The sequence below is a fragment of the Gossypium hirsutum genome, chromosome A06, assembly GCF_007990345.1.
Source record: "Gossypium hirsutum isolate 1008001.06 chromosome A06, Gossypium_hirsutum_v2.1, whole genome shotgun sequence".
In the NCBI taxonomy this organism is placed as follows: Eukaryota; Viridiplantae; Streptophyta; class Magnoliopsida; order Malvales; family Malvaceae; genus Gossypium; species Gossypium hirsutum.
The window spans coordinates 50,333,618-50,355,985 of record NC_053429.1 but is presented as its reverse complement, the minus strand read 5'-3'; positions in this window follow the sequence as shown (position 1 = coordinate 50,355,985).

The following is a 22,368-nucleotide window of genomic DNA, read 5'->3' as shown; positions in this document are numbered from 1 at the left end:
AGTTTAGGGGAAAAAATGTAATTTTTCCATAAGTTGATTTTTTGGACAACATTGAGTAATGTGATAATTAAATAAGTTAAATTTGCTATTATAGATTAAGAAAAATGAAGTTCGGACCTTAATCGGGGGAAGAACAAGGTTATTGACGATTAGGTCCATTTCCTACTATTTTGTACCGAGGTAACTTTGTGTGTAAATAATGCAATGTTGTATTATGTATTTAATGTTTAATATTGTATAAATTGTATGATTGTTTTTATGGAAATATTCAATGAAGTTTCGACGATTAGAAAATCCCAGTTGAACCTTAGGAATAGTTTAGGATACAAGTAACTTGTCACTAGGAAACCATGAGTTATGTGATTTATATGAATCCAGGTGCTGGTCATGTACGTTCTACTAGTGGCTGGGTAGTCTGGCATGTGTTGCGGATACCTGACAGCTTGTGTGAGTAGCTCGTGTAGCTACATCTTGACTGACAGCTTGTGTGAGCAGGCCCGTGATTAGTTCATGTGCGAGCCCTATGTGTTATGAGATATGAGGTAGCATTGGCTACATATGTGGCACTTATGTGCAAGACTTTCTATGTATCCGATAATATTCCAAGTGTTCAACGGGTAATCCGAAGAGTATGTCAAAGTTGACAAAGTATGAAACTATGTTATGAGTTGTACATGTATGTCTGTAAAACTCATGAGTATGGACTTTAGTATGAGATGAACTCTTGGTAAGAATTCTAATGAGTAAGTTATGCCTAAGATACATGATGATATTTATGTTAACTTATGTTGAGTAGTTATATGATTAATGTATGATTTATATTGTTTATTATTTGCATTCAAACTTACTAAGCTTTAAAGCTTACTCCATTTTTCTTTCCATTCTATATAGTGTTGCCAAGCTAACTCGGGGATTGAGGAACGTTAGAGCTCAATTCACACTATCAAACGATTGTTTCGAGTATACTTGGTTTCAATATTTTGAGTATGGCATGTATAGGGATTTAGTCATTTTGTTATGTGTCATATTGGTTTAGCCAAATATGTTGGCATTGTAATAGTTAATGATTCATTTTGTATATGGCCATTGGAAGTTGGCTAATATTAATCTTAGTGTTCATTGGCATGTTTATGTGATGATACTTATCATGAAGATGAAATTGGCATGAACAGAAAAGAAAGTATGTAATTTTTATATATGATAGATGTTAGTATGTGCAAATGATGTATTGATATCTTATTTGTGGCTAATTTGGTTGTATGTATATGCTTGGATTGGTGTTTCTTGTTGTTGTGTAGGTTGGGGCAAGTAAGTGTGGCAAAATGGCTTGGTAAATAGCTTTCTTTTTGTCCACACGAGCAGAGACACGGCCATGTGTCTCAGCCGTATGACGGACACGGCCTAGGGACATAGGCGTGTGTCCAAGTCGTGTGACTTCCTTTGGTGCATGACGTCATATATAGAGAGTTACACGGGTTAGGGACACGAGCATGTGTGACCACACGTCCTACCCACACAGGCGTGTCCCAAGCCACACGGGCGTGTAACCCTATTTTGATGAAAATTTTTTTATGTGTTGAAGAATTTTCTAAAGTTCTTGGTTTAGTCTCGAATCGCCTCTAATGCATGTTTTAGGCTTTGTAGGGTCGTCTTAGGGATGATATGATTATAAATGAAAAGTTTTAAATTTGGATGGAAATTTATGCCTTGGTTTGTATGTTAGCTTGTGTTTAAGTCCAGTAATGTGTCGTACCTTGTTCTACCGTTGTATACGGGTAAGGGGTGTTACAATTATTGCCTCACATAATCCGATTCCTGCTTATTAAAACACTAAGTTAATTGACATAGACATATGCTAGAAAAACTTAATATTTTAATAAGTGTGATTCCTTAGATGATTCTTGGAAAAGTGATCCTAAGGTCTGACTAGATATAGAAATATGCAGGCTAAAAGGTTAAGCTTAGGTCTTCGAGAGAAGTTGAGCACTCGTAAAATCAGGGTTAGTAAATTATCAATATGCCACGGAATCTCTGTAACATCTCTTAGTAGTGTTGATAATTATAAGTTAGGAAGGAAATTTATTCTAACACGTGCATGTTATTGTGTTTACTCTTAAAAACTTCTATTCTTAATTTATTGTGTTTAATTTAATTTTGAAGCATACTTTGTTTAATCTAGTATAATTAGGAAATCCATCATACTGTAATTGATCTCATCACCATCAAATTTGCTAAGTATTAATTTTGCAACTTTTTATTGCCTATAAACAGTTCCTGTGGAGACGATAACTCTTACTTACTACTTTGTTATTTGTCAACGATTATGTATACTTGTACATCAATCGAATTATTTCAAGACAAGTTTTTGGCACCATTGTTGGGGACTGTTATTTTAATCATTATTTGTGAAATTATTTTTGCAATTTGTTTTTTTTCTATTATTTTTAAATTAGTTAATTTTTGTGATTTTTCTTTTTTAGGTGTTTATGCACATTGATCGAATTATCAACTTATTACCAATAGACCCAGAAATCGAGCGAACTTTCAGACAAAGACGACGAGAAAGGAAAGCCTAGAGAAAAACTGAAGAAATGAATCTTAAGAATCAAAATCAAGATTAAGGAAATGGAGGTGCTTATGCTCGTAATCCAATCCTTGTTGCTAATGACAGGGATTGAGCCATAAGGTAGTATGTCGTGCCACTTTTTCGTGACCAGAATCCACTTTTTATAACCTTTCATGGAAGAGCCATCCAAATTTCTCATGTAGTAACCAAGAAGTTGGACCAGTAACATTACATGCAACCTAGATCAATTCAACCAACAAGATTTACCCAAAAAGTTCAAAAACCACCACAAGTCGAACCTTCCAATAGTTTGGAGAACTTGTTGAAGGTGTATATGGCGAAGAATAACTCCATTTTGAAAAATATGGAGAATTAATTGGATCAACAAGCCACTAAACTTTGGATCAGACCTTAAGGAGCTTTACCCAGCTATACTGAAAATCTAAGAGTTTTAGGTAAAGAACATTGCAAAGCGGTCACTTTACGAAGTGGGAAGTCATTGGAACCTAAGGTAGTTAAGGTTGAAGATGGGCCTAATTACAAGGAGGAAGTTCAACCAAGAGTTGAAACTCCGGTTCCATAGAAGTTAGAATTGAAAAACTTCGATAAGGTAAACCCTAAACTAGTCAATCCTGATAATCTAATACCTGTGTTAGATGCAAAAACATTACCTCAAAAGAGTTGTCCAGCAAGCCAAGGTTCCACCACCACCACCACCTTCACATGCATAAAGTCTTAATAAATAAAAATAGGAGGTGCAGTTGAAGAAGTTCCTGGATGTTCTCAAGCAGCTTCATATCAATATCCCATTGGTACAAGCTTTAAAACAAATGTTGAACTACGTCAAGTTTGTACGAGGTGTTACTAAACAAATGTTGAACTATGTCAAGCTTTAAAACAAATGTTCTCAAGCCCCCATACCCGAGACTGTCGCCCGAGTCGAGTACGAGGTGTTACTAAACGTAATTCATTAATTAAACAGCTTAAACAATTTATTTTAGAATTTCCAGACAAGTTGGCTAACTGCGTCACAGTGGCTTAAAAATTCATATCTCGAGTTCTAAAAATTTAAATTAATATCCATAAATTTTATCTGAAACTAGACTCATATATCTATCTAATAATATTTTTCTATAATTTTTGGTCAAGCTAATTAATACATTTTATTGATTAAATTCTCCCCTATTTCAAGGTTTGACTACTCTGACCCTTGTGTATTATGAATCATATATCTCCTTGTAAAAAGCTTCAATGATTATTTTGTTTCTTTATAATAAAACTAAACTCAATAAGGAATCTATACATATAAAACATGACTTCTAATTATTGTTTTACAATTTATGGTGAATTTTTAAATTCGAAACAGGGGATTCAGAGACCACTCTAACCCTGTTCCACAAAAACTTAAATATCACATAATATATAACTCATTTAACTGTTTTGTTCCATCTATATTAAAATAGACTCATCAAGCTTCGATTTAATAACTTATTCATCCTTTAATTCCATTTCTACTATTTTTAGTGATTTTTCCAATTCATGTCACTGCTGCTGTCTGATTCTGTTTTGTGGCCAATTTTACCTTTCTAAGGATTTTCATGGTTTAGTTAAGACATAAAGCATACATGTTATCATATATAAACTTGATTAGCCATTCCAATAGCTAATCATTTACAAACCTTTTTCTTACCAAACCATAACCATATCATATGATCATTTACACAAAGTGAGTATATTGCTATACATTCCACACTCAAAATATACAAGCCATTTTACCAATTTAGGTCTTCGGATAGTGTGAACGAGCCTTCGACCTATCCTGATTCTCAAGCTGGCTTGACAAAACTACAATGAATGAAAAATAGGGAGTAAGCATAAATTCTTAGTAAGTTCACATGCAAATAACATGATCATGCAATCCAACATAAACATCATTAAGACACTCATATCATAAGAATACTTGCTATCTTACCACAATTTTGTCTTACCAAGTTATCAACCAAGGATTAAACTCATACCTGTCCATTTTCACTTCTTCAACACATTCATCATCGAATCACTTTCGTTTTAAGTATTCTCCTTATTCTCTTAGGATTCTCCCGTTGAACACATCAGAATATAATTTCGGATACGCAGATAGTGTGCACATAAGTGCTATACCCATAACTGAACAAGCTCAATAGCTTTTGAAATCTATGTAGCCAAGCTACCATGTAACCTGCCCATAAACGAACTCGGACTCAACTCAACGAGCTCGGGCCTTCGCATCCATAAGTTAACTCGAACTCAACTCAACGAGCTCGGATGCCTAGTTACATCTCACGAACTCGGACTCAACTCAACGAGTTCGGAACTCAACCATTCTAGTGACATGTCACTTGTACCCTAATCTATTCCCAAGGTTCAAACGGGATTCTTCTCAATTTTACATTTTGATCACCTTCTTCGAAATGTACAAACCGATACTTGCTAACATCTCATACTTATCAAGCTATTCACATAATTTGCATATTACCAAATAATAATTCACAAAGCACAATATTTCATGATAATAAATATCATATCATACAAATATCATCAAATCACTTAAAAAAAAATTATGTTACCTTATTTACACATGAATTTACCTCGATAGAAAATATTAGCAATCGAGCCTACTCCTCATAAACTTTATTTTTCCCTCGATCACGATTTGAATCTTGTTACTCTTGATCTATAATACCAAATTAATTTATTTAATACATACATTCATCAAAACAACCCCTAGTACGAACATTGGCAAAATTACCATTTTGCCCCTAAACTTTTTCATATTTACACTTTTACCCCTAGGCTCGAGAATTAAAAGTCATCCCTTATTTTTATGTTTTATGACACGCTTATCATTTTTCCCTTCTATAGCAACATCAAATTCACACTATAACATGTACTTATGAATATTAGGTATTTTTACCGATTAAGCCCTTTTACTCGTTTTCACTTAAAAACGAGTAGCACAAATTGTCTAGCATAATTTAAAACCTTATATTCTATCATGAAACACCAAAATACACAAATTTCACCTATGGTTATTTTTCTAAATATGAACCCTAGGTTGAATTATTGCTAGCATAAGCTAAATCGAGCTACCGGGATTTCAAAAACATAAAAATCATTAAAAACGAGCATAGAAATCACTTACAATCAAGGCTTAAAAGTGTTGAAACCCTAGCTATGGTGGAGAGAAAATTTTGGCAGCAACTTATGGAGAAGATGATCATTTTTGTGTTATTTTTCCCATTTTATTTCATTTAATATCCAAATGGCCAAAATGCCCTTCCTTACTAAACTTTCAAAAATTCCATCCATGTCCAATTTTTGTCCATAAACTTAGAAATTGGTCAAATTTCTATTTAAGACCTCCTCATTAATATTCCAAAGCAATTTCATACTAAAAACTTCTAGAATGCAAGTTTTGCAAATTATTCAATTTAGTCCCTAATTTCAACTTAAGCACTTTATGCATAGAATTTCGTCATGAAATTTTCACACAATCATGCAATCATATCATAAACCTCAAAATAATTATAAAATAATTATTTTTTTCTTAGATTTGTGGTCACGAAACCACTATTTCGATTAGGCCCTAATTCGGGATATTACAACTCTCCCCCTTAAGGATTTTCGTCCTAGAAAATCTTACCGGTAAACAGGTGTGGGTATTTATTTCTCATGGTTTCCTCAGGTTCCCATGTAGTCTCTTCTACCCCGTGTTTTTGCCACAATACTTTCATGAGAGTGACACTTTTATTTCTTAGTTGCTTGACCTCTCGAGCTAAAATCTTAATCGGTTCTTCTTCGTAAGTCATATCCGGTCGTAGCTCAATTTCTGTCGGTGAAATTATATGTGAAGGATCTGAACGATACCGACGTAGTATAGATACGTGGAACACATCATGCATCTTCTGTAAGTCAGATGGCAATGCTAACCGATAAGCTACTGGTCCAACGTTTTCAATTATTTCATACGGTCCAATAAAACGCGGACTCAACTTGCCTTTCCGTCCAAATCTAAGAACTTTCTTCCATGGAGATACTTTTAAAAATACCTTATCACCAACTTGAAACTCGATTTCCTTTCGTTTCAAATCCACATAAGATTTTTGTCTATCCGAAGCAGCTTTCAAACAATCTCGAATCACTTTCACTTTTTCTTCAGTTTCTTTTATTAGATCAACTCCATAAATCTAATTTTCCTTGAGTTCAGTCCAATACAATGGCATCCGACATTTATGACCATACAATGCTTCATAAGGTGCCATTTTCAAACTTGTCTGATAACTATTATTATAAGCAAATTTTATCAACGGTAAGTATCTTTCCCAACTACCTTGAAATTCCAATATACAACATCTGAGCATGTCTTCAAGAATCTAAATCTCTCTCTCTGATTGTCCATCAATTTGTGGATGAAAGGCAGTGTTGAAATTTAACTTTGTACCTAATGCCTCTTGCAACTTTTGCCAAAACCACGAAGTAAATCTCGGATCTCTATCCGAAAGGATTGACAAAAGTATTCCGTGAAGTCTAACAATCTCTCTAATATACAATTCAGCCAACTTATTAAGAGAATAATCCATACGTACCAAAATAAAATAAGCCGATTTAGTCAGTCTGTCAACTATTACCCAGATGGCATCTTTCTTCCCCAAAGTTAATGGCAACCCTGATACAAAATCCATAGTAATCCGTTCCCATTTCCATTCAGGAACCATGATAGGCTGGAGTAGTCCCGAAGGTACTTGGTGTTTAGCTTTCACTTGTTGACAAATTAAGCACTTTGATACAAACTCAGAGATATCTCTTTTCATTCCACTCCACCAATACATTTTCTTCAAGTCATTATACATTTTCATACTGCCCGGGTGAACCGCCAAACACCCATTATGTGCTTCATGCAAAATCTTTTGAATCAACTCATCATTTTTCGGTACACAAATCCGGTTTTTAAACATCAAGCAACCATCAGAATCGATTCTGAAATCTGACCTCGTATCAACCTCACGTTGTTTTCTTTTGGCTTGCAAATCTTCATCGCTTTTCTGAGCTTCACCAAATCTCTTGTAAAAACATCGATCTTGCTCTTAACTCTACTAAAATCGAACCATCATCTGATACCTTTAACTGAGTATTCATACCTCTCAAAGCAAATACCAACTTTCTACTCAAAGTATCGGCAACCACATTCGCTTTTCCCGGATGATAGTCAACAACAAGCTCGTAATCTTTCAATAACTCCAACCATCTTTGTTGTCTTAAATTCAAGTCTTTTTGTGACATCACGTACTTAAGACTTTTGTGGTCAGTATATACTCGGTACTTTTCACCATACAGATAATGTCGCCAAATCTTCAAAGAAAACACTATAGCAGCCAATTCCAAATCATGAGTCGGATAATTCCTTTCGTGAGATTTTAACTGCCTCGAAGCATAAGCCATCACTTTTTCTTCTTGCATAAGTACACATCCTAAGCCATTTCGAGAAGCATCACTATACACCAAAAATTCTTTACCTGATTTGGGTTGTACCAACACTGTTGCTTTAATTAATAACTTTTTCAATTCTTCAAAACTCTATTGGCATTCTTCCGTCCACTCAAATTTAACAACCTTTCAGAGTAGTCTAGTCATAGGAGTAGCAATTATAGAAAATCCATTTACAAACCGCCGATAATACCCAGCTAGCCCCAAGAAACTTCTAACTTTGGTTACATTTTTCGGTGGTTTCCAATCAACAATGGCCGAAATTTTAATAGGATCAACCCGTATACCACCACTTGAAACAATGTGACCTAAAAATCCAACTTCCCGAAGCCAAAATTCACTTTTACTTAACTTGGCATATAATTGCTTATTTCTCAAAGTTTGCAAAACTATCTTCAAGTGCTCGGCATGCGCTGTCTCGTCTTTCAAATAAATTAAGATGTCATCTATAAATACCACAACAAATTTCTCTAAGTATGGCCAAAATATGCTATTCATCAAATTCATAAACACATCAGGAGCATTTGTTAACCCGAATGGCATAACTAAAAATTCAGAATAAACATACCTTGTTCTAAAAGCAATTTTAGGCACATCCGACTCTTTTACTCGCAGCTGGTAGTACCCAGATCTCAAGTCAATCTTTGAAAACCATGTCGCATCTTTCAGCTGATCAAACAAATCATCAATTTTTGGCAACGGATACTTGTTCTTGATTGACACCTTGTTCAATTGCCGATAGTCAACACAAAATCTCATGGAACCATCTTTCTTTTTCACAAATAACACGGGAGCACCCCAAGGTGAAAAACTCGTCTCACAAAGCCTTTGTCAGTCAACTCTTGCAATTGCGACTTCAATTCTTTCAACTCTACTGGTGCCATTCTATACGGAGCAATCGAGATCGGATCTGTTCCCGGTATCAACTCAATACCAAATTCTACTTCCCTGACTGGAGGCAAACCTGTCAACTCTTCTGGAAATACATCCGCGAATTCACACACAATCGGCACTGATTCAAGTTTCTTTTCAATTTCTTTTGTATTAAGTACATATGCCAAATAAACTTCACAACCCTTCCTCAAATATCTCTGAGCCGACATTGAAGAAATCACACTAGATAATGCCTCTGATTTGCCTGATTCAACCCGCATAATTTTACCACTTTCACACTTTAATTCTATAACCTTTTCTTTGCAATTTACTATAGCATCATAAAATGTCAACCAATCAATACCCAAAATAACATCAAATTCATCAAACGGCAACAACATCAAGTCGGCCAGAAAGTAATGACCCCGAATCATTAAAGGACATTTCTTCCATACTTTATCAACTATCACACATTTGCCTAATGGATTCGACACTCTAATCATAAATTCTATGTACTCAATAGGTATATTCATACTAGACACCAATTTCATCCACAAATATGAATGAGTAGAACTGGGACAGCCAAAGCAATAACATTAACATCATAAAGAGAAAATATACCAGTAATCACGTCGGATGATGAAGCATCTTCACGTGCTTTTATGGCATAAGTTCTAGTTGGAGCCCTTGCTTTAAGTTTAGCTGCTGAATCTCTAACTACATTCTTGCTACTTGCTTCATTTCCAGCTTTTCTCGAATATCTTCCCCTCGAGTCTGCACCACTAGCTTTTACACTCTGAAATTTTTCTTTCTCAACTCTCTCTGGGTAGTCTCTAATAAAATGATCCGGAAAACCATACCGAAAACATTCATTCGTTCTACATGGGCCAAAATGATTTCTCCCACACCGCTGGAATTTGGGCTTAGCAAATCTTGAATTCCTTACACTAGCCACGGAAGTAATCTGAGATTTAAGACCCACATTTTTCTTCTTAGAATTTCCATATGATTGTCCGGCCGAAACCTGGGAACGAGGATTCATATTTCTAGATTTTCTAGATTGCTATGAGAATGAACTGCTCATCGATCTTTTCTTCCAATTTTTAGTCTCAGCCTCTACTTTTTTCTTCTCTTTAAGTAGTTCTTTAGCCTTGCAAGCCCGATCAACAAGTACTACCATTTCTTTTAACTCAAGAATCCCAACAAGTACTTTGATGTCTTCATTGAGTCCGTCTTCAAATCGTCTGCACATTTTAGCCTCTGTAGGAACATATTCTCTGGCATACTTAACCTGACAAACTCCCTTTCGTATTCAGTAATTGTCATGTTGCCCTGCTTTAATTCAAGAAACTCTTTACGCTTCTGATCAACAAATCTTTCACTGATGTATTTCTTCCGAAATTCTTCTTAAAAGAACTCCCAAGTCACTTTCTCTTTCGGTACCACTAAAATCAATGTCTTCCACCAATGATAGGCTGAATCCCTCAACAATGGTATAGCACATTTCAAGCATTCCTCAGGTGTACAAGACAATTCATCAAATACCCGAATAGAATTCTCAAGCCAAAACTCTGCTTTCTCGGCATCATCATCAACATTTGCCCTGAATTCTTCGGCCCCTTGCTTGCGGATTCTGTCTACTGGAGTTCTGTGAAATTTCATCAGATCCATACCTTGAGGCATTGGGGGTACAGGTTGAGGAATCGGGGGAGGTGGGGGAGGTTGTGCATTCAGGTTCGTATGAACGAACTCAGTATACCAGGCATTCATCATCTGAAGAAAGGCTTCCCGAGCCCTTTCTCCTCCTTGACCAACAGTAGGAGGTGGATTTTCAGTTGGCACTGCCCTTCAGCCGGAGCTGGTGCATTACTCTCTACATCATCAGCCGTAGCTGGATTGGGATCCATTTACTATAAAAAAATCATTTAAAAGGTCAGAAGTCATCACACTATCACAATATATATATGGCATGTATAGCAAAACCCGTACATACAACACGTTAGTCCGAGAACTGACTAAACCTACTCTGATACCATCAAATGTAACACCCCCATACCCGAGACCGTCGCCCGAGTCGAGTACGAGGTGTTACTAACTTAATTCATTAATTAAACAGCTTAAACAATTTATTTTAGAATTTCCAGACAAGCTGGCTAACTGCATCACAGTCGCTTAAAAATTCATACCTCGAGTTCCGAAACTCAAAATTAAGATTCGTAAATTTTCCCTAAAACTAGACTCATATATCTATCTACTAATTGTTTTTTAGAATTTTTGTTCAAGCTAATTAATATAGTTTATTGATTAAAGTCTCCCCTATTTCAGGGTTTGACTACTCTGATCCCTGTGTATTACGAATTAGATATCTCCCTGTACAGAGTTTCAATGATTATGTCATTTGTTTCTAATAAAACTAGACTCAATAAGGAATCTATAAATATAAAACATGACTTCTAATTATTTTTTACAATTTATGGTGAATTTTTAAATTCAAAATAGGGGATTCAGAGACCATTCTAACCCTGTTCCACCAAAACTTAAATATCTCATAAAATATAACTCATTTACCTGTTTTGTTCCATCCATATGAAAATAGACTCATCAAGATTGGATTTCATCACTTATTCATCCTTTAATTCCATTTCTACTATTTTTAGTGATCTTTCAAATTCATGTCACTGCTGCTGTCTGATACTGTTTTGTGGCCAATTTTACCTTTCCAAGGATTTTCATGGTTTAGTTAGCCATTCCAATAGCTAATCTTTTACAAACCCTTTTCTTACCAAACCATAACCATATCATATGATCATTTACACAAAGTGAGTATATTGCTATACATGCCACACTCAAAATATACAACCATTTTACCAATTTAGGTCTTCGGATAGTGTGAACGAGCCTTCGACCTATCCCAATTCTCAAGCTGGCTTGCCAAAACTACAATGAATGGAAAGGAGGGAGTAAGCATAAATGCTTAGTAAGTTCACATGCAAATAACAAGTAACATGATCATGCAATCCAACATAAACATCATTAAGACACTCATATCATAAGAATACTTACTATCTTACAACAATTTTGTCTTACCAAGTTATCAACCAAGGATTAAACTCATACCTGTCCATTTTCACTTCTTCAACACATTCATCATCTAATCACTTTTGTTTTAAGTATTCTCTATATTCTCTTAGGATTCTCCCGTTGAACACATTGGAATATAATTTCGGATATGCGGATAGTGTGCACGTAAGTGCTATACTCATAACTGAACAAGCTCAATGGCTTTTGAAATCTATGTAGCCAAGCTACCATGTAACCCGCCCATAAACAAACTCGGACTCAACTCAATGAGCTCGGGCGTTCGCATCCATAAGTGAACTCGGACTCAACTCAAAGAGCTCAGAACTCAACCATCCTAGTGACATGTCACTTGTACCCTAATCTATTCCCAAGGTTCAAATGGGAATCTTCTCAATTTTACATTTTGATCACCTTCTTCGAAATGTAAAAACCGATACTTGCTAACATCTCATACTTATCAAGTTGTTCACATAATTTGCATATTACCAAATAATAATTCACAAAGCACAATATTTCATGATAATAAATATCATATCATACAAATATCATCAAATCACTTAAAATAAAATTATGTTATCTTACTTACACATAAACTTACCTCGATAGAAAATATTAGCAATCGAGCGTATTCCTCGTAAACTTTGTTTTTCCCTCGATCACGACTTGAATCTTGTTTCTCTTGATCTATAATACCAAATTAATTAATTTAATACATACATTCATCAAAACAACCCCTAGTACGAACTTTGGCAAAATTACCATTTTGCCCCTAAACTTTTGCATATTTACACTTTTGCCCCTAGGCTCGGGAATTAAACTTCATCCCTTATTCTTATGTTTTATGACATGCTGATCATTTTCCCTTCTATAGCAACATCAAATTCACACTATAACATGTACTTATAAATATTAGGTATTTTTACCGATTAAGCCCTTTTACTCGTTTTCACTTAAAACCGAGTAGCACAAATTGTCTAGCATAATTTAAAACCTCATATTCTATCATAAAACACCAAAATACAAAAATTTCACCTATGTATATTTTTCCAAATATGAACCCTAGGTTGAATTATTGCTAGCATAAGCTAAATCGAGCTACCAGGATTTCAAAAACATAAAAATCATTAAAAACGGGCATAGAAATCACTTACAATCAAGGCTTAAAAGTGTTGAAACCCTAGCTATGGTGGAGAGAAAAATTTGGCAGCAACTTATGGAGAATATCATTTTTGTGTTATTTTTCCCATTTTATTTCATTTAATATCCAAATGACCAAAATGCCCTTCCTTATTAAACTTTCAAAAATTCCATCCATGTCAAATTTTTGTCCATAAACTTAGAAATTGGTCAAATTGCTATTTAGGACCTCCTCATTAATATTCCAAAGCAATTTCATACTAAAACTTCTAGAATGCAAGTTTTACAAATTATTCGATTTAGTCCCTAATTTCAACTTAAGCACTTTATGCATAGAATTTCGTCACGAACTTTTCACACAATCATGCAATCATATCATAAACCTTAAAATAATTATAAAATAATTATTTCTATCTCGAATTTGTGATCACAAAACCACTATTCCGATTAGGCCCTAATTCAGGATATTACAAAGTTCATGAATGACATGTCCAAAAAGAGGAGACTTGGTGTGACACCCCTAATGTGACCCTAGTCGGAAAGTGGTTTCGGGACCACAAAACTGAGTCATAAAAATAATTAACCGTCATACTTAATGCTTATTATATGTATATATGCATGTGTGAAAATTGCATGTTTGAATTTTGTTAATTGAAAGTGAATTTTATTAAATAGGACTTATGTGTGACACTTTTGAAATGTGATAGGTTAATCTATAAGGATCTATTAATGCATGTTAGGAAATGCTTGTACTTGCATGTCAAATTACCCAAAATGTTAGGTAGTGGCCGGCCATGCTATGGGTTAAAACATATTATAAACATTTAGTGTTAAAATGTTGTGTGAGAAATAATAAAATACTAGTTAATGGGAGGAGAAACAAAAGTTGTCTCACCCTTGCTCCTCCATTGCCGTGACTTGAGGGAGGAAGAAGAAAGTTGGGGTTGCTTTAATTTTTGGCTTAGAAGATGGCTAGAAGGAGGAAAAACTATGATTTTAGCTAGTTAGGTAGCTGAAATTTCAAGTAACTCGGTAATCCATCGAAGAAGAAGAAGAGGGCTGCAACAAAAAGAAAAATGGAGACAGTTTGCGTGTTGAAGAAAACTAAGGATTTAGCTTGTTTAAGAGTTGTATCCTAAGTTGGTAAGCTTTCTAAGCTCCCCTCTATCTTTAACTTTGTTGTAAATAAAAAAATGATGATGGATTGTGGTTGGAAGGCATGAATGCGGGTTGTAGAAAAGAAAAGCTCTTTGATTAGTTGTAAAAATTACTACTGTCCAATTTTGTGCCTTCGTTATGCTGTCCAAAATTTGAACAAATTAATGGTTCTATTTGCATGCTGATTAGGGGTTGATAAATTGAGTCTAATAGCTAAAATATTATGTTATTCTTACTAAGTTTCAGTTGTTAGTAGTGACGTAACAATTTGACAATTAAATGCATAAATGACTGCTGGAAACTGCAGCTTGAAAACAAATTGTTCCAGCATGTAAATGCTGATTTGAATGTGCTGTAATATGTGGAGGAATTGGTCTGCTGCATGTTTGAAATAAAAGAAAACAATGGTTGTTAAATATTAGTTTTTGTTGCTAATCGAATGGGTTTAATTCATTGTTCAAGGGGCTATAAATTGGTGTTAATTAAGCTATTCGGATGGTCTAATAAAACAGCCTGAATGTTAAATAATGCTTGCTGTCCAGATTGAAATTATGCTAGAAGGTTGAACAATTGTTGTTCAAATGGAATTTTGGAGTGTTTAATGGACTCCATGTTGCTAAAATTTACATGAATAGAAATTTCTAAGCTTAAATTGTAAGAATTTGAGTTGCGTGGTTTAAATCGTCAAAGATGCATTTGGAAATTGATTATAATTTGTTAAAGGGTGTAAAGTATTGATAGTTCTAAATGGTACATAGTTAAATGAAGATGGAAGCTTGATAAACTTTTATTTAGAATGGAAGTAGGAGAAATGTGTATTCGGCCATGTTGTGATGAGTTGAATTTGAATGGTTGATGCCTTAGTTTATAAATGGTCATTAGATGAGTTTTAAACTTGTTAAAGTTTGATAATTTGGGGGTGTTAAGTTGGGGAAAACGTGTAATAAAAATGGGTTGATAATGTTTGTTTGTTAATTGATGTTTGCACCTTAAATAGTTGAAATAAAGCTTGCCGATTATGATTAAATGTTTAAATTGTAATGGTCATATATAGGTATATATATATATATGCCTTATGTATGTACCATGTACACATAAGGACATTCGGCAATATGATTAAATTCATGTATAAGGAAGCATGATAAATTAAGTGACTCCTTGCTTGTGAATGTGAATTAGATATAAATTAAATAAGCATGAAATCGAGTCATGGCATGTTTTATTAAATATGATACATATTGAAATCTATTGTTTTAGATATAGATTAAATGATATGTGATTGCCAACTGTGATTGTTAAGTGAATAATATTAGTTAAGTACTTAAGCAAATCTATTGTTTTACTTAAGCTTAAGAGCAAAGAGGATCAAAGTCGGATAGGGGAAAAGAGAAAGTAAACGAATAGCCGTGCATATCTAGTCGTCGACCACTTCCGAGGTAAGTTTTAAGTGATTAAATGTTGAGTAAATTCAATCATAATAGGACATAATGAGTTGATTTAATAAGATATGATGTGGCCATGATATGTCTTAAACTCAAATGGTAAGTTCATAAATGTTTAGACTTGGAAATTTAAGAGCAAATTGTAATAATTTGCTTAGGACAGCAGCAGTAACGTGAATTTAGAAAATCACTATAAATTGTTGGTGTGGAATTATAGGCTGAATAAAATATGTAATCAAAGCTTAATTAGTCTAGTTTCTTATAAAAGAGACCGTGTAAGCAAAGAAATTTCCTATAAAGAGATATTTAAAGTTGTGTGAGACAATGTCAGAATGACTCCGAAATTCCCTGTTCTGTTTTTAGAAAATCATTATAAATTGTACAAAAGTGGTTATAAGATAAAATTTACATGCTTAGACTCCTTAATGAGTCTAGTTTCAAATGAAATCAAATAGAACATATTTTGAATTCTGTACAATGAGAAATTTGATTCGTAGTGAAGACTGATCAGATTAGTCAAACAGTGAAACAGGGGAAACTTTAAGAAAAATCTGGTATTGATTGGCCAAACCTAAAATTCTGAAAATTTTATGGATGGAAGATACATGAGTATATATTCAGGGAAAATTAACAGAAATTGATTTTGAGTTTTGTAGCTCCAGTTATTAATAATTTAGTGACTATTGCTCAGGAAAACAGCTTGTAGTGAATATGTGATTTTGTTGTAAACGTTGATGAAACTATTTGAGTTGCTTATAAGCTATTGCTGAAATTGATGTACAAGATAAATATTTATATATGTGGTAAAGCCGAATGGCTAGTGTGAAATATGTATGAGATATGTATATGTGGTAAAGCCGAATGGCTAGTGTGAAATATGTATGAGATATGTATATTTGGTAAAGCCGAATGGCTAATGTGAAATATGTAGGAGATGTGTGTATATTGTGGCTGAATGACCAAATGTGAAAGGTGTGTATTATTAGATATTTGATGAGGCAAATGAATTACAAATATGACAGTCGATGTGAATGTTGTAACATGTGATTAAATGTACATGAAACTTGGAAATATATTCTGGGTAAGACCCGATGACTACGTGTGGAGATTATGTCCGGGTAAGACCCGATGACTACGTGTGGAGATTTTGTCTGGGTAAGACCCGATAACTACGTGTGGGGCCTATTCAAGCTAAAGGTTTCGCTGAAGATTCGAGTAAAGCATAAGATTATACGACTTCACAGTAACAATTGGTAATAAATACGTTCAATGCGTTAAGTTGGTCAGGTATGTATTTTGAGATTATATTTAAGCTTGATTTGGACTAAATCACAAGGTCGTTATGTGATGCATATGTGAGTAAAGCAATAAGACTGTTCTATGATTATTGTCCATTTGGTCAATGTGGAAAGTTAGGTGAAAATATGTAATGTACCTATGTTTATAAGAGATCACTATCAAGTGAGAATTTATCTGCCTATTATTTATGATGAGATGTGCATATTCGGTAAAGGGATGGTATGCCCGAAGGAAGAGTGAAATAAAAATACGAACAACTATGTTATAATTTGATTGTTATCTGTTGACACTGCTTAAAACTTACTAAGCATTGTAATGCTTACTCCGTTTACTTTGTTTCCTCTGTTTTATAGATCTCATTTGGAAGCTATAGGCTCGGGGATCGTCAGGAACTAGTCACACTATCACTATCCACTGTTTGGTACTGCTATGTTTTGGATTATCTTATGGCATGTATAGAATAGACTAGTAGTGGGAGGATATTTTGGTTAATGTATATAAGCTATGCGAATATGACATCTTTTGAATGTTTACTTTTATAAGTTTTTTTTTAAATTTTATCCCTGGTTGTGTCTAGCAATTATCCAATTGAATGATCTTTACTTCAAGAAAATGAAAAAATTTTTACTGTTCTGATATGAGTTTCAAGTCCGATAATGCCCCTTTACCTATTCCGGCGACGGATACGGGATAGGGGTGTTACAATTTATTGGTATCAGAGCTACGGTTTAGTCGATTCTAGGACTAACGTAGCATGCGTGAGTCTATTTATACATGCCATAAAGTGATAAAATGATAGTGTGATGATTTTTGACTATTAAAATGTGTTTGTTGTATTGTAATGAATCTTGATCCCGATCGAGCTGTAGCAAGCTTCTAACTATGAGAATTTGCGATATAACTTCACTTAGATATGCCTAAATTATTAAGTTGAACAGGTACGTATCATGTACTCGTATTTGAATTTCGATTTGGATTGAATTATAAGGGTATAAGTGATGCAATTTTGAAAGAGTGTTATGACTATAAATGTGATTTTTGTATGTGGCTATGGAACTGGAAGTTGAATGGTCGATAAGCATGTTGTGTTTGTATTCAAGTAATGTAAATGGTATACTAATGTGTATTGCTATATGTGTATATGTACATGAGAATTGAGAGTGATATATCCGGGCTAAGTCCCGAAGAGCATTCGTGCTAGTGATATATCCGGGCTAAGTCTCGAAGAGCATTCGTGCTAGTGATATATCCGGGCTAAGTCCTGAAGAGCATTCGTGCTAGTGATATATCCGGGCTAAGTCCCGAAGAGCATTCGTGCTAGTGATATATCCGGGCTAAGTCTCGAAGAGCATTCGTGCTAGTGATATACCCGGGCTAAGTCTCGAAGGGCATTCGTTCTAGAGTTATATCAGAGTTAAGTCCCGAAGAGCATTCGTGCTGGTGTTATATCCGGGCTAGGTCCCGAAGAGCAATCATGCTGGTGATGTGTATTTGGGCCTTCGTGCCTAGTAGGCTTCGTGCTGGTAATTTGAGCAAATTTTAAGGGTTCATTACTATACGAATTCAAATTTAAATGAAAGGATATGTTTAAAGGTGTACATACATGATGTTTATAGACTTGGTTAAGTCATTTCAATGTGTAACAACAAATGAATAGGGGCACTATGTGTGCAAATGATTAGAGGCACTGAGAGTGCGAGTTCTTCAACCGAGCACTATGTGTGCGAGATCGGTCAGTAGACATTAAGTGAGTAAAACAAGATTCATGTAAGACCTCGTATGGAACGAAGGCATTGATTTAAGATGGTGGATATGTTGTTAAGAAATGAATTCATGTTATAAATGTGTTACAGATTTAGTTTTTGGGATGCTTGGTATATAAAGTCAAATGTGCTATTGCTAAATGACCCCTATTTTTGTTTATCATGTTCAAGAAATTATTTCGATTAAGTTCGACATTTGAAAGTCTGTAAAATTTTTTTTATGAATGCTGATAATTTTGGATATATGGGTTATGTGCTAAAATATATCCCATGCCGGTATACTATATGAGGCCTTATGCCAAATCGAGTGTATACGGGTATCATTAACGATGGTTGAATGTGCTAAATGAATTCAATATTCAGGTATGGGGAAGTCGATTTTCTATTGGAAATAGGTTAAGTTGAATAGTGAGATATGATGGAGTTATAAAGGATATTTATTGGGATGTTTGAGTATTTGTGTACTTTCGGTCAGGTCATAGCTTATACATGAATGAAAATGTGAGTTACAAATATGTGGGTTGATGATGTGAATTATACATGTTAATATGTGCTTAATATGTGTTTGAAATGCATTTGTGAATTAAATTAAGTGATTATTGCTTATGAAATCAAGAAAATGAGATATATGTGCATACTTGTAGAAATGTTTATGTATTTGTTTTAAGATAAGAAATAATTTTATAGATCGATGCGAAATCAGTAATGAATTACAATTGCTATCGATGAGCTAATGTTTATATGGATATAATTCAATAAGAGGACGTTATCCTAAACTATGAATCGGTAGAAATTTTCGAGGAAGAAAATCCCAAAAGGGGGGAAGAGTTGTGACACCCCTAATGTGACCCTAGTCGGAAAGTGGTTTCGGGACCACAAAACCGAGTCATAAAAATAATTAACCGTCATACTTAATGCTTATTATATGTATATATGCATGTGTGAAAATTGCATGTTTGAATTTTGTTAATTGAAAGTGAATTTTATTAAATAGGACTTATGTGTGACACTTTTGAAATGTGATAGGTTAATCTATAAGGATCTATTAATGCATGTTAGGAAATGCTTGTACTTGCATGTCAAATTACCCAAAATGTTAGGTAGTGGCTGGCCATGCTATGGGTTAAAACATATTATAAACATTTTGTGTTAAAATGTTGTGTGAGAAATAATAAAATACTAGTTAATGGGAGGAGAAACAAAAGTTGTCTCACCCTTGCTCCTCCATTGCCGTGACTTGAGGGAGGAAGAAGAAAGTTGGGGTTGCTTTAATTTTTGGCTTAGAAGATGGCTAGAAGGAGGAAAAACTATGATTTTAGCTAGTTAGGTAGCTGAAATTTCAAGTAACTCGGTAATCCATCGAAGAAGAAGAAGAGGGCTGCAACAAAAAGAAAAATGGAGACAGTTTGCGTGTTGAAGAAAACTAATGATTTAGCTTGTTTAAGAGTTGTATCTTAAGTTGGTAAGCTTTCTAAGCTCCCCTCTATCTTTAACTTTGTTGTAAAGAAAAAAATGATGATGGATTGTGGTTGGAAGGCATGAATGCGGGTTGTAGAAAAGAAAAGCTCTTTGATTAGTTGTAAAAATTACTACTGCCCAATTTTGTGCCTTCGTTATGTTGTCCAAAATTTGAACAAATTAATGGTTCTATTTGCATGCCGATTAGGGGTTGATAAATTGAGTCTAATAGCTAAAATATTATGTTATTCTTACTAAGTTTCAGTTGTTAGTAGTGACGTAACAATTTGACAATTAAATGCATAAATGACTGCTGGAAACTGCAGCTTGAAAACAAATTGTTCCAGCATGTAAATGCTGATTTGAATGTGCTGTAATATGTGGAGCAATTGGTCTGCTGCATGTTTGAAATAAAAGAAAACAATGGTTGTTAAATATTAGTTTTTGTTGCTAATCGAATGGGTTTAATTCATTGTTCAAGGGGCTATAAATTGGTGTTAATTAAGCTATTCGGATGGTCTAATAAAACAGCCTGAATGTTAAATAATGCTTGCTGTCCAGATTGAAATTATGCTAGAAGGTTGAACAATTGTTGTTCAAATGGAATTTTGGAGTGTTTAATGGACTCCATGTTGCTAAAATTTACACGAATAGAAATTTCTTAGCTTAAATTGTAAGAATTTGAGTTGCGTGGTTTAAATTGTCAAAGATGCATTTGGAAATTGATTATAATTTGTTAAAGGGTGTAAAGTATTGATAGTTCTAAATGGTACATAGTTAAATGAAGATGGAAGCTTGATAAACTTTTATTTAGAATGGAAGTAGGAGAAATGTGTATTCGGCCATGTTGTGATGAGTTGAATTTGAATGGTTGATGCCTTAGTTTATAAATGGTCATTAGATGAGTTTTAAACTTGTTAAAGTTTGATAATTTGGGGGTGTTAAGTTGGGGAAAACGTGTAATAAAATGGGTTCATAATGTTTGTTTGTTAATTGATGTTTGCACCTTAAATAGTTGAAATAAAGCTTGTCGATTATGATTAAATGTTTAAATTGTAATGGTCATATATAGGTATATATATATGCCTTATGTATGTACCATGTACACATAAGGACATTCGGCAATATGATTAAATTCATGTATAAGGAAGCATGATAAATTAAGTGACTCCATGCTTGTGAATGTGAATTAGATATAAATTAAATAAGCATGAAATCGAGTCATGGCATGTTTTATTAAATATGATACATATTGAAATCTATTGTTTTAGATATAGATTAAATGATATGTGATTGCCAAATGTGATTGTTAAGTGAATAATATTAGTTAAGTACTTAAGCAAATCTATTGTTTTACTTAAGCTTAAGAGCAAAGAGGATCAAAGTCGAATAGGGGAAAAGAGAAAGTAAACGAATAGCCGTGGATATCTAGTCGTCGACCACTTCCGAGGTAAGTTTTAAGTGATTAAACGTTGAGTAAATTCAATCATAATAGGACATAATGAGTTGATTTAATAAGATATGATGTGGCCATGATATGTCTTAAACTCAAATGGTAAGTTCATAAGTGTTTAGACTTGGAAATTTAAGAGCAAATGTAATAATGCTTAGAAAGCACAGTAAGTGAATTAGAAAATCACTATAATTGTTGGTGTGGAATTATAGGCTGAATAAAAATGTAACAAGCTTAATTAGTATAGTTTTTAAAAAGAGACCGTGTAAGTAAAACATTTCATAAAGAGATATTAAAGTTGTTTGAGCAGTGTAGAATGACTCCGAAATCCCTGTTCTGTTTTTAGAAATCATTATAAATTGTACAAAAGTGCTTATAAGATAAAATTTATATGCTTAGACTCCTTAATGAGTCTAGTTTCAAATGAAATCAAATAGAACATATTTTGAATTCTGTACAATGAGAAATTTGATTCGTAGTGAAGACTGGTTAGATTAGTCAAACAGTGGAACAGGGGAAACTTTAAGAAAAATCTGGTATTGATTGGCCCAAACCTAAAATTCTGAAAATTTTTGGATGGAATATATGAGTATGTATTTAGGGAAATTAACAGCA